The 12,298-nt window shown below is 42.9% G+C and overlaps 1 protein-coding gene across 1 annotated transcript in view; it reads right to left on the bottom strand.

Annotated features, from left to right (window-relative positions):
- CDC42SE2 (CDC42 small effector 2) overlaps positions 1 to 5,390 on the bottom strand; it is a 105,326-nt gene extending 99,936 nt beyond the window's left edge. Inside the window, exons 1-2 of the mRNA XM_081092610.1 lie at positions 5,201 to 5,390; positions 4,152 to 4,283 (exon numbers count right to left, since the gene is read on the bottom strand). The gene's annotated coding sequence lies outside the window, so the exon portion shown is untranslated. The remainder of the gene's footprint in view (positions 1 to 4,151; positions 4,284 to 5,200) is intronic.
- Between the last annotated feature and the right edge of the window lie 6,908 nt (positions 5,391 to 12,298).

Below are 12,298 nucleotides of genomic sequence, written 5' to 3'. Positions count from 1 at the left end.
CTTCTTCCCGATCAATGCCATAACTTGAACAAAAGAGATCCTGTGGAGCTTCAATCCAATTTGCCTTGTAAGTCAATCACCTACAGAATTAGCTTTTTGCTTGTTCCTCAGAAATGTTTCAGAAACTTTGCTTCTGCATGAGAATTTCTTCTAGGACAGACAGACAGAAGTTTGCAATTCTGAATGTTCCTGGAACTCCCTGGCTTGGGGGTTACAAAAAAAAGTCACCTTAATATTGAGGACCAAATCCCATTACTTTGAAAGCTCTCACACATGGAACTAAAACCTTGGACCTCTTTTGAGGTTCTCTCTTACAGACGTAGCTCTGGGGTTTTGGAGGTTGTCACGTCACCTCACAAACCATGCGAGGCTGCTGTGGGTGGCTGTTTTCACTGTGATCTGGGCTCTGCCTGGCTCTGAGCCACGCCTCTGCTGCCCAACCTGGCATCACACCTATGCCACTGTTCCGCCGGGCTGCTGCTTCACGCTCCGTCCCCCCGCACCGCTCACAGCTGCTTCGCCTGGGCCCCCGTCGCTCTCCCTCAGGCCACTGCTTCCGCTGGTGCTGCTGCCACAGATGCTATTTCTGTGTGCCCTGCTGCTTTGCCTGATCCACTGCAGTCTTTCTGCTCCGGCTCCTGCTCCTGCTCCGGTCACCCCGGCCTCTCCCGCCCGTCAGCACGCTTCTGTCACCGCCGCTCTGCCCCAGACTGCTAGGGCCTCTGTCTTCTAAAGTGGGCAGAGAAATTGCCTCCTCCTCCTTGTGTTCTGTCCTCTTGTAGAATCCCACGTCGCGGCTCTTGGGGCCCGAGTGTTACATAGTTTAAGGCGTTTCTGAGTATTATCCCCATACTTTCCTGTCCTGACACACTCATGCTGGTGACAGAGCTCATGGGGAGGCTGAGGCAGAGGCTGTGCACTCTACCCCAATCCCCTGGAAATCGCAGGCCTTATTACTGAGTTTAGTTTATTGTGTCATGTGTCTTTCCTTGAGGTGCCACCTTCTTCCACTTCTCTTTGAACCAGCTTCTCACTCGGTTTGAATTCTTATCATGAACATAGTTCAAATACTTGTCTTCGAAGATGCCTTAACTTGCGGCTCAGTCAGTGACTGCAAACAGATGCAGAGGTGGGTGTGGGCCCCATTCCACACAGAATGTGAAGGACAGTCACGCCTCCGCAGGATTTAGAAACGCCTATTTGGCTTTATCAGAGGGAAATCACACACACACACACACACACACACACACACACACACACACCTGTAAACAAAACAAAGCTCTTTGCCTTCAGGAGCTTACATTCTAGTGGGACACAGACAACAAATAACATAATAAATAAAATACATATTATCAGGTGGTGACTGCAGAACAAAGGGAACCGCAGAGCAGGGTAAGGACAATCAGACGTGCCCGCGGTGTGTGTATGCACATGCGCGCACGCATGCATGGGCACAGCTGCAGTAGTAAGCTGGTGGCTAGGTGAAGTCTCATGGAGAAGGTTCCCTGCTAAAGGAAGACCTGGAGGAAGAGAGGAAGTTAGTGAAGGAAAAGAACATTTCAGGCAGAGAGCACAGCCAGAGCAAAGCCCTTACCCCAGAGTGTGCCTGGGGTAACAGAGTAACGGCAAGGCCAGTGAGCGAAGACGAGGGAAGAGATCAAGGTCAGAGATAGTGGGATGCCAAGCTAAGTAGGATCAAGCTAAGTAAGCCTACTGTGAGAGTTTTGACTTTTACTCTGAGTAAAATGAGAAATTACTGGAGGATTTTGAATAGACAATGACATGATCACTCTGGCTACTAACTATGGGGTTTAGGTTAGGCAGTGGTTCTCAACTTTCTGGCCCTTTAAATACAGTTCCTCATGTTGTGACCCAACCATAACATTATTTTCGTTGCTACTTCATAACTGTAATATTGCTACTGTTATGAATCGTAATGTAAATATCTGATATGCAGGATGGTCTTAGGCGACCCCTGTGAAAGGGTGGTTTGACCGCCAAAGGGGTCGTGACCCACAGGTTGAGAACTGCTGGTTAGAGGAAGAAAGATTGTGATGAGGTTTATTGGGTTAGTCCAGAGAGAGGATGGTAGCTCAGACCAAGGTAGTAACTGAGGAAGGAGTGAGTAATTAGATTCTGGCAATAGTTGAAGGGAGAGCCAAATAAGATTTCCTAATAAACTGGATGTGAGAGAGCAGAGTCAAAGCTAACACAAAGATTTTGACCCGCAGATAGAAGATGGCGTTGTCATGAAATTCCAAGATGCCACAATAGGGAAGGCCACAGGTTAAAGAGTAAGATCTGAAGCTCTGTTTAGATCTGTAGATTTTGAGATTCCTATTAGATATTCAAGTGGAGATATTGATAGGCAATTGGATATGTATCAGGAATTCAAAAGGGAGATCTGAGCTGGAGAGATGCCTTTGAGTGTTCTCAAATTGGAAATTACATTTATAGCCTGGAGCATAGATGAGATCATCAAGGTAGTAAGTGTGGATAGAAAATAAGAGAGGGCCCAGGACTGAGCCTGGGGTACTTCAACATAGGAGGCTGGAGAGAGGAGACCAAGTCAGCCAGAGGCAGGGAGGTGGAAGGAAAATCAAAAGAGTACAGTATACTGGAAGCCAAGTGAAGAAAGCACACCAAGAAGGAGAGAGTGGTCAATACCATAAAATGTTGCTGGTCAGGTAAGAGGAGGTCTAAAAACTAACCATTGTAATGATCAACATGAGGTCACTTGATGGTCTTGACAAGCACTATTGTGGTGGAATGGTGTGGGCAAAAGCCTTATTGGAGTAGGTTCTGGAGAGAGTGGGAAGGGAAAAATTGGAGACAGAATTTACGATGGCTATTAAGGAGTAAAGATATTGTGCAGTCGACAATGAGGTACCATCTCACACCTGTCAGAATGGCTATCATCAACAAATCAACAAATGACAAGTGCTGGAGAGGATGTGGAGAAAAAGGAGCCCTTGTGCACTGCTGGTGAGAATGCAGACTGGTGCAGCCACTGTGGAGAACAGTATGGAGCTTCCTCAAAAAACTAAAAATGGAACTCCCATTTGACCCAGTGATCCCACTTTTAGGAATATATCCCAAGAAACTAGAAATACCAATCAGAAAGGATATCTGCATCCCTATGTTCATAGCAGCATAATTTACCATAGCTAAGATTTGGAAACAGCCTAAATGCCCATCAGCAGATGAGTGGATTAAAAAACGGTGGTACATCTACACAATGGAATATTAAGCTGCTGTAAAAAAGAAGGAATTCTTACCATTTGCAACAGCATGGATGGAACTTGAGAGCATTATGCTATTCAAAAAAAGCCAATCAGAGAAAGATAAATATCACATGATCTCACTCATTTGTGGAATACAATGAACAACATAAACTGATGAACAAAAACAGATCCAGAGACAGAGAAGCATCATACCTCATGTTGAGACTGTCATACCTCAGAGGGCAGGTAGGGAAGGGTGGGGGTAAGGGGGAGAGATCAACCAAAGGACTTGTATGCATGCATATAAGCCTAACCAATGGACACAGACAACAGGGGGGTGAGGGCATGAGTGGGTGATTGCGGGGGGGGGGGGCGGGGAATGGGGGGATAAGCACACATATGTAATACCTTAATTAATAAAGAAAAAAATTAAAAATATTGTGCAGTAGATGGAGGAGAGAGCATGTCAAAAGGAGGTTTTTGTTCATTTTTATTAAAGACAGTAGGAATAATAGCATGCTTGTAGGCTGATGGAGAGTGAAAAATTAATACCATGGGCTAGAGAGCAGGAACAATTGGAGCAACTTACTGTCTAATGATTCAAACGCTAATCTCTTCTGGTGATGCCCTCCCTCACAGCCACACTCAGGAGAAATGTTTAACTAGCTATCTGGGCATCCTTTAGCCAGTCAAGTTGACATATATAAATTCACCATCACAGGCAAGTCAATATGCATTTACATTTTCCACTATGCAAAGCACAGCACTACAAATGCAAAATACAAAAGAAATGAGAAATGGGACCGCACTGTGTAATATTCTCTTGTGTGAGCACACTAGCAGGATAGAGAAACTTCATGCCTAACAGAATATCCTCTGACTTTTACAAACAATTTCTAAAATAGAGAGGAAAATGTTTCTACTTACTTATAAAACTGAGTTCTTCTTTCTTCATTTTCTCTATTTTCAGCCCTCTTTATATACTATTTCCCATCAGTTGGTGCGGGGGGAATGGAAACAGGCTAGTTAGCTCAGTTGGTTGGAGCGTCATCTGATGCACTGAGGTTGCAGGTTTGATCCAGGTTGGAGCACATACAAGAATCAATCAGGAAATGCATGGATAAGTGGAACAACAGATTGATGTTTCTCTCTCTCTTCCTCTTACTGCCCCCCATCACTAAAATCAATAAATTAAAAAGGAGGAATGTAGGTGAATTGTGTGAATTTAATATGTTATTGTTAAGTATTACTATTGAAAAGAACATGGCAAGTCACCCTTGACTTGAATGTATACACAAAGTCAGAAATCACTTAAATAACCAAACTCTCCCTGAAGAATATTTACAATAAACATTGTGTAAGGTTATAACTTTAGTGATAAGACACTTAGCAATATTAGCAGTGTATCACTCCCAAACCTTTCAAACAGCTGACTCATCATTACATAATGCTCACATGTATGACTTCTCCCAGAAATTGTTTGAATTCATAAGAAAGAGTAGCTAAGTTTTTCTATTTAGTGTATCTGTGTAGACAAGAAATTCTCTATTAATCAAATTTCAGTATTGGTATAGAATCTTATAATGCAAAAATAAAACAAATGTTTCACACACACACACACACACACACACACAATCAGGAGTTCAGTTCTTAGCAACCCAAAAGTCCCTAGTCCTGGGATAGAGGAGTCTGGAGTAGGTGACAACACAGGCTGTTGCCTCTATAAGCCTAGGTTGTATGCAGGGTCAGGTTATCTAGCCTCTCTGGGCTTCCATTTCCTCATCTGTAAAGGAACAATAATTGTCCCTACTTGAAACTGACACATTTTAACTATTTAACAACAGTGTCTGCACATTATAAGTTATTAATATGTTAGTTATTATTTGCATTATTTGATAATGACCTGAATTAAAGAAACCAGAGATATTGATAAATGAAATTTAAAACCAACAAAATGAATGGAGCTGAGGACTCACATATCACTGCACTTGCCTTTACATTTCTGGTGCGTGTCTATTGCAGATGAGGACCCCACAATCCTGTTTTGGCCTCAGATGACACACTATCTTGTCCTTGTCCAGTTGTTTTATCTCAGCAGATTTCAGTGTGACATGTGCACTGGCAGGGACACAGAACCCTGTCTTCTCAATACCACGTCCAGCGATCCCCTCAGAAAGGCAGATACAGATGACGACATCATTTTTTACCTTCATCCCACCCCTTATCCAGTTTTAGTTTCTTTGCTTGCTGCCAAGCTTCCAGATTTGTCCTAGATTCAAGTCTTCAGACCTCTTCTCCTAAAAGGTATAATAAGCACTGACTCGTTTCTTCACTAACGGAATTAAATAATTATTACCCCACCCATTTTTAAAAAATAGTAGATTAATTTCTCTCCTTCCATAGCATCATTTCTTAGCTAATCTAATTGACTCATCATTACCCTGTCCATTTACTTATAATAGGAAATTGTTTCTTTCTTCTTCCTTTCTAATTCTAAATGGAACCCAATTGACAGTAACATATGATTCTTTCTTTCCTCTGGTCCTCATCTAATTTGGAGCATCTTCAATTGAATGTCAACAACCATCAGAAAAATTGCTCCCTTCTTTGTCTTCCCTAAATATACCGGGGGCATGGACCTCCCCTCTTGGGACTGGGCATGTGTCTGCAGGATGAGTAGTGGGGGAGGATTTCTGGGGGGGGGGGGGGGGCGGACACAGATGCCAACTTGGAAAGCTGACTTTTCATTGATCTGACAAACACTCTGCTTTCTTATCAATATTATAAATCAAATAAAAATGCAATTTTCTATATAAAACAAAACTCCCCCAAAATGGGCTATTATCATAGATGATTATTTGTGTTCATCTATCTCCCTTACCAATGGGCATCATCTAATCCACTGAGGGCCTGAACGCAACAAAAAGGTGGAAGAAGGTCAATTTGCCTTTGGTTTGAGTTGGGACATCCATTTTTGTCCTCAGACATTGGCGCTTTTAGTCCTGGGGCTGTCAGACAGAGAGCAGGACTGACACCACCAAGCTCCCCAACCCACACTCTCACTCGCAGGCCTTCAGACTGGAGCTGAATACACCACAGGCTTTCCTGGTTCTCCAGCTTGGATATGGCAGATTGTGGAACTTCTTGGCCTCCATAAACAGCATGAGCCAATTCCTATAATAAATATAAATATTCTATTTGTTCTGTTTCTCTGGAGAACCCTAACACACTGAATGACAGAATGGACAAGCAGAAAATTTAGTCTCAGATGAGATACTCCTGAAAACATTCTGGCCTTGGAAACACACAAACAAGTGTGTGCAGCTTGGGAGATTAGAGTCAAATACACACAGGCCCTGGTCATGTAGAACTGTGCCCCACAGAAGCACAGAGGAAAGTGCTAAGGCCACCACAATCCTTTCATGAAAATACCACTTCGTGAATGGCTCATCCGGAGTACAATTCCAGTAATAGTTCTACCTTGATTTGTTTTGTGATCTTAAATAATTTATTATCTTCTGTCATTCTACTTCATTTTCTACATCTATAATAGGATATTCTATCAAGGTGCCATACAATCACTTTAGCTAAATATGCTGTTGCTGATGAAAATAAGTGTTAATGTGCTGCTTGCTTGGAAATATATTTTCTGAGAAAAAACTCAAAAGTATTTTTTAAAATAGGATTATTCCTAAAACAAATGACAATTAAATGCAAGTGCATGAGCAGAGCATAAAGTGCTGACAGCTTACATTTATAGAAATTCAATACTTCTAAGTAATTCCTGTATCAACCATTACTCAGCCATACTGATATAAAATTTAGAGGAATTAGAGTGATCAAAAGCAGAAATAATCAAAACCTTATTCCAATAGGTACCTACATTACAGTTGCTATGGCAACCCACAACTTTTCTTTTCTGCATTGTGTGTGTATAAAAGCCACAAAGTGATGTTTTTGCAGATGACGTTATAGCAGCCTCAGTTCTGAGTACAATAGTTAATAACCCATCTCATTGAATTGTATTTTCGGTCTTATGTGTTCACTATTGTGAAGGGAAATAAAGCACTACAGTTCCTGGAAAAAACGGCCAGACTTTATTTTTAGTATAAAGAATCAGAATTTTGCCATGGCTGGTGTTGCTTAGTGGTTAGAGTGTCGGCCTGTGTACCAGAAGGTCTCGGGTTCGTTTCCTGGTCAAGGGCACATGCCTGGGTTGCAGGTTCAATCCCTGCCTCAGTTGGGGTACATGAGGGAGGTAACCAATCTCTCTCTCTCTTTCTCTCCCTCTCTCTTTCCCCTTTTCCTCTCCCCTTCCACTGTCTCTAAAAAATCAATGGAAAAAATATCCTCACTCCTTGGGTGAGGATTAAAAAAAAGAATCAGAATTTCATTCTCTTAGAAAAGATACTGAAGTACATTCAAAATAAGCAACAAATGTGGATTTAAATAAAAACTGTTATCAAGAAGCTTCCTAGTACCAAACTTAATTAAATGATAATTAATGATTTTTAAATATTAAAATACTAGAGGCCCGGTGCATGAATTTGTGCACCAGTGGGGTCCCTTGGGCTGGCCTGCGGGATCAGGCCGAAACCAGCTCTCCAACATCCCCCGAGGGGTCCCAGATTGTGAAAGGGTGCAGGCCAGGCTGAGGGACCCCACTGGTGCACGACTGGGACTGGGGAGGGACGTGGGAGGTTGGCAAGCCAGGGAGGGACCACTCCAAAGTATGTCCGGCCCACCCAGGGTGTGTCCTGATCGGCTGGACCCCAGCAGCAAGCTAAACTACCGGTCGGAGCATCAACCCCCTGGTGGTCAGCGCACGTCATAGCAACTGGTCAACCGGTCAACTGTCTTCCCCCTGGTGGTCAGTGCATGTCATAGCAAGCAGTTGAGCAGCCTTAGTATATCATTAGCAAATTATGTTTTGATTGGTTGAACGGCTGACTGGACGACCAGACACTTAGCATATTAGGCTTTTATTATATAGGATAACAATATTGTGGGCTTACTACTTACTGATGTAATGTTTTGTTCAAGTTACTATGCCAAGATCACAGCAGCTAACAATGGAATAGAAATTGTATTTTTTTTAAATAAATTTTTTTATTGTAGCTCAATCTATAGTAATAAAAGTGTAATATGCTTATTAGACCAGACAGCTGAACAACCTTACAGACATCCTTCTGGATGACCTTCTGGATGAAGCCATGGCTGTAAGGGCTGAGCCCCTTGCATGAATTTCATGCATTGGGCCTCTAGTGTACATATAAAGAGAAAGGCATACAAATCACAAGTATGTAAGCTCAATATAGTTTTATAAAGTTAACACTGTGTAATCCCCCTTGGATCAAAATAGAAAACATTACTAATACCTTAGTAGCTTGTTTTGAGTTTGGGCTAATACAGATAGTAATGCTGTCACTGTAATGCTGTCACTGTTTTGTACATGTCTTTTGGTAAACATAGTTCCATACCTTCAGTGTAAAAATGCTGGATGATAGGATATGCAAATATCCAGCTTTGGTAGAGACTATCAAACAGGTTCCCAAAATTGTACCAATTTGCATTCCTGATGATCCATATCCTTGTCAACTCTTGGTATTGTCTGTCATTCACATTTTAGCCATTCTAGTGGGCATCATATTGCCTTGCACTTTTATTAGTATTTCCCATTTTCATGATGAATAATATAGTTGAACACCTTTTTCACAGGTCTATTGGATAATTAGATATTCCCCTTTGGAGATGTCTAATCAAGTCTTATCCCCATTTTTCTAATGTAAGTCTTTCTGTATTGATTTGGAGGAATTTTTTACATATTCTGGATATAAATCAGATACATGTGTTGCAAATATCTTCTTCCATTTTGTAGTTTCTGATCATTTTCTTTTTTTAAAAAAAATATATTTTTATTGATTTCAGAGAGGAAGGGAGAGGGAGAGAGAGATAGAAACATCAACGATGACAGAGAATCATTGATCAGTTGCCTCCTGCATGCCTCACACTGGGGATCGAGCCTGCAACCCAGGCATGTGCCCTGACTAGGAATCCAACTGGGACCTCCTGGTTCAGAGGTCAACGCTCAACCACTGAGCCATGCTAACCAGGCTCCCTTTCTCTGAGTATCTTCATGAATTCAAGGGGTTATTTTATTTTTTATTTAATATGTTAGCTCAGGGGTCCTCAAACTTTTTAAACAGGGGGCCAGTTCACTGTCCCTCAGACTGTTGGAGGGCCGGACTATAGTTTAAAAAAATCTATGAACAAATTCCTATGCACACAGCGGCGGCAAAAACACCCGGCGGGCTGGATAAATGTTTTCGGCGGGCTGCATGTGGCCCGCGGGCCGTAGTTTGAGGACCCCTGTCTCATTATAGTTATCATTTTTGATGCATAGGTTGTCACAAATTTGACCAGTAAGAGCCCCCTCAATCTGGCTCCTATGTCCTTATTACCCCAATAATATTTCAGCACTTCTTTGCATTCTGGCTTATACTACATGGCTGAGCTCACAAGAAAAGAAAGCAAATTCCCAGATGCCAGAATGAAAAGAGATCTGAAAGCCAAAGCAAAATGTAACCGTGGGCTGACACTGAGATAGTTGTGGAGGCTGTAAGGAACCTGAAAATAGACTGTTGATAGCTAGGGACTTAGAATTTAACTCTCACATATCAACAGATGATGAGTCCTGGACTTGGGTGTAGCAGAAAGTAGAACTGATATCTGTTCTTTTACTACAAGTTCAGGTGTTTTTTTTAAAATTTTGTTTTATTGCTTAAAGCAGTGGTCGGCAAACTGCGGCTCAGCAAACTGCGGCTCGCGAGCCACATGCAGCTCTTTGGCCCCTTGAGTGTGGCTCTTCCACAAAATACCGACTTCTGTGCATGGGCCACAAAGTTTCAATCGCACTGTACATGCGCGCCCGCACGTGGTATTTTGTGGAAGAGCCACACTCAAGGGGCCAAAGAGCCACATGTGGCTTGCGAGCCGCAGTTTGTTGACCACGGGTTAAAGTATTACAAATGTCTCCTTTTTTTTCCCCCTTGACCTTCCCCGGCCTCCCCTCCCCTCCAGTCTCTTGTGTCCATTGGTCATGCTTATATGCATGCATACAAGTCCTTCGCTTGATCTCTTACCTCCCCCCCAATACTCCCCAGCCTTCCCACTGTAATTTGACAGTCTCTTCAATGCTTCTCTGCCTCCGTATCTTTTTGTTCATCAGTTTATAACGGTCTTTATTATCCAAGTTCAGGTTTTTTGTTTTCTTTTTAGATTCCACATATGAGATCATCCAGTACTTGTCTCTGTCTTACTTATTTCACTTAGAATAATGCCCTTAAGTTCCACCCATGTTGTTGCAAATGGCAAAATTTTCTTTTTTATGGCTGAATAATATTCCACTGTGTGTGTGTGTGTGTGTGTGTGTGTGTGTAATCACATTTTATATATCTATTCATCTACTGATGGACACTTAGGTTGCTTCCATATCTTGGCTATTGTAAACAACACTGCAGTGAACACAGGGGATACATATATCTTTTCCAATTAGTGTTTTCATTACCTTCAGATAAATACCCAGAAGTGGAATCACTGGGTCATAAGGTACTTTTATTTTCAATTTTTTTTGAGGAATCTCCACACTGTTTTCCATGGTGGCTGAACCAATTTACATTACCACTAATAGTGCACAGGGTTCCCTTTTTTCCATATCTTCTCTAACACTTGTCATTATCTTTTTGATAACAGACATACTAACAGGTGAGAGGTGATATCTCATTGTGGTTTTGATTTGCATTTCCATGATGATTACTGATGTTGAGCATCTTTGCATGTCTGTTGGCCATCTGTATGTCTTCTCTGGAAAATGTCTATTCAGATTCTCTGCCCATTTTAAAAGTAGATTGCTTGGAGAGAAACCAAGATGGCGGCATAGGTAAACACCTGACATTGCTGCCTCGCACAACCACTTCAAAACTACAACTAAAGACAAAACAGACATCACCCAGAACCACAGGAAGGCTGGCTGAGTGGAAATTCTACAACTAGAAGGAAAGAGAAAAGCACACTGAGACTCAGGAGGTGCGGAAGTAAAGTGCAGAGGTACAGAGGTGCATGCGCTCGCAGAAAGGGCTGGCATCGGAGGACGCCGGTGTCTTTTTCAATCGGGAGGGAGTCTCCTGCTCCCAACGGCCCTGACTCCAGTTCCGGGTGAGTCTCTGGGGACCCAGACTCACACGGGAGAAAGTGGACTGTCTGGCAGCGGGCGAAACTCGAGGGCAGCTTTCTCAGAGGTGCTTGCAACAATTACCGCAGGACACTGAGACCCGGGGCCTCTTAGGGCAGGACTGAGGACCAGCTATAGCTGTTTGCTCCGCCTTGTTGATTCCCTGAGACCCCGCCTCACCCAAGCTGCGAGCAGAGGCTTTTGCATATGAATGAGCTGGCCCTTTGAGGTCTAAAATTACCTAACAAATTGCAGCTGGGTCAAAAGACCCAGAACATCCAAGAGAAGGCTCAAGACCCCACAGCAGCTTGCATTGCTTCACAGCTGGGCCTCATCTGAGCACCTCCAAACCCCAAACAAGGAAGAGGAAACTGCAGATCTCTCTGTAGCTCCTACTTGGTAGCCTCAGGCAGAGGCTAAATTAGCACCTCCTTAGAGATCCAAGAGCCCTTGTACTAGTGGTCAGAATGGGACCATCCAGATTACATTTCCTCAGATCCATAAGTGACACACTCGGGGGCAGACTCAGTGAGCACCAAAGCCCCATTGAAGCAAGTCTTGCCCCATAAGGGTGTCTTCAGCACAGAAGTTCTCCCACTGTAGACACAGCTGATTCTCACAGACAATTGGCCTGGAGGTCAATTCCTCCCAACAACAATCAAGGCTTAACTACAAGACTGTGAACACAGCCCACAAAGGGGTGCACCAAGAGTGTCCACCTCAGGTAATTGGGGAGGCTGAGCCACTGGGCCCTATAGGACACCTAGCACAGAAAGCCACTCTATCAACACAGGGAAGCAGCCAAAATGCAGAGACAAAGAAAAAGGACACAAATGACAGAAAT

Source organism: Myotis nattereri (genome assembly GCF_964212035.1).
Source record: "Myotis nattereri genome assembly, chromosome: 5".
In the NCBI taxonomy this organism is placed as follows: Eukaryota; Metazoa; Chordata; class Mammalia; order Chiroptera; family Vespertilionidae; genus Myotis; species Myotis nattereri.
This window is presented reverse-complemented; position numbering and strand designations above follow the sequence as displayed.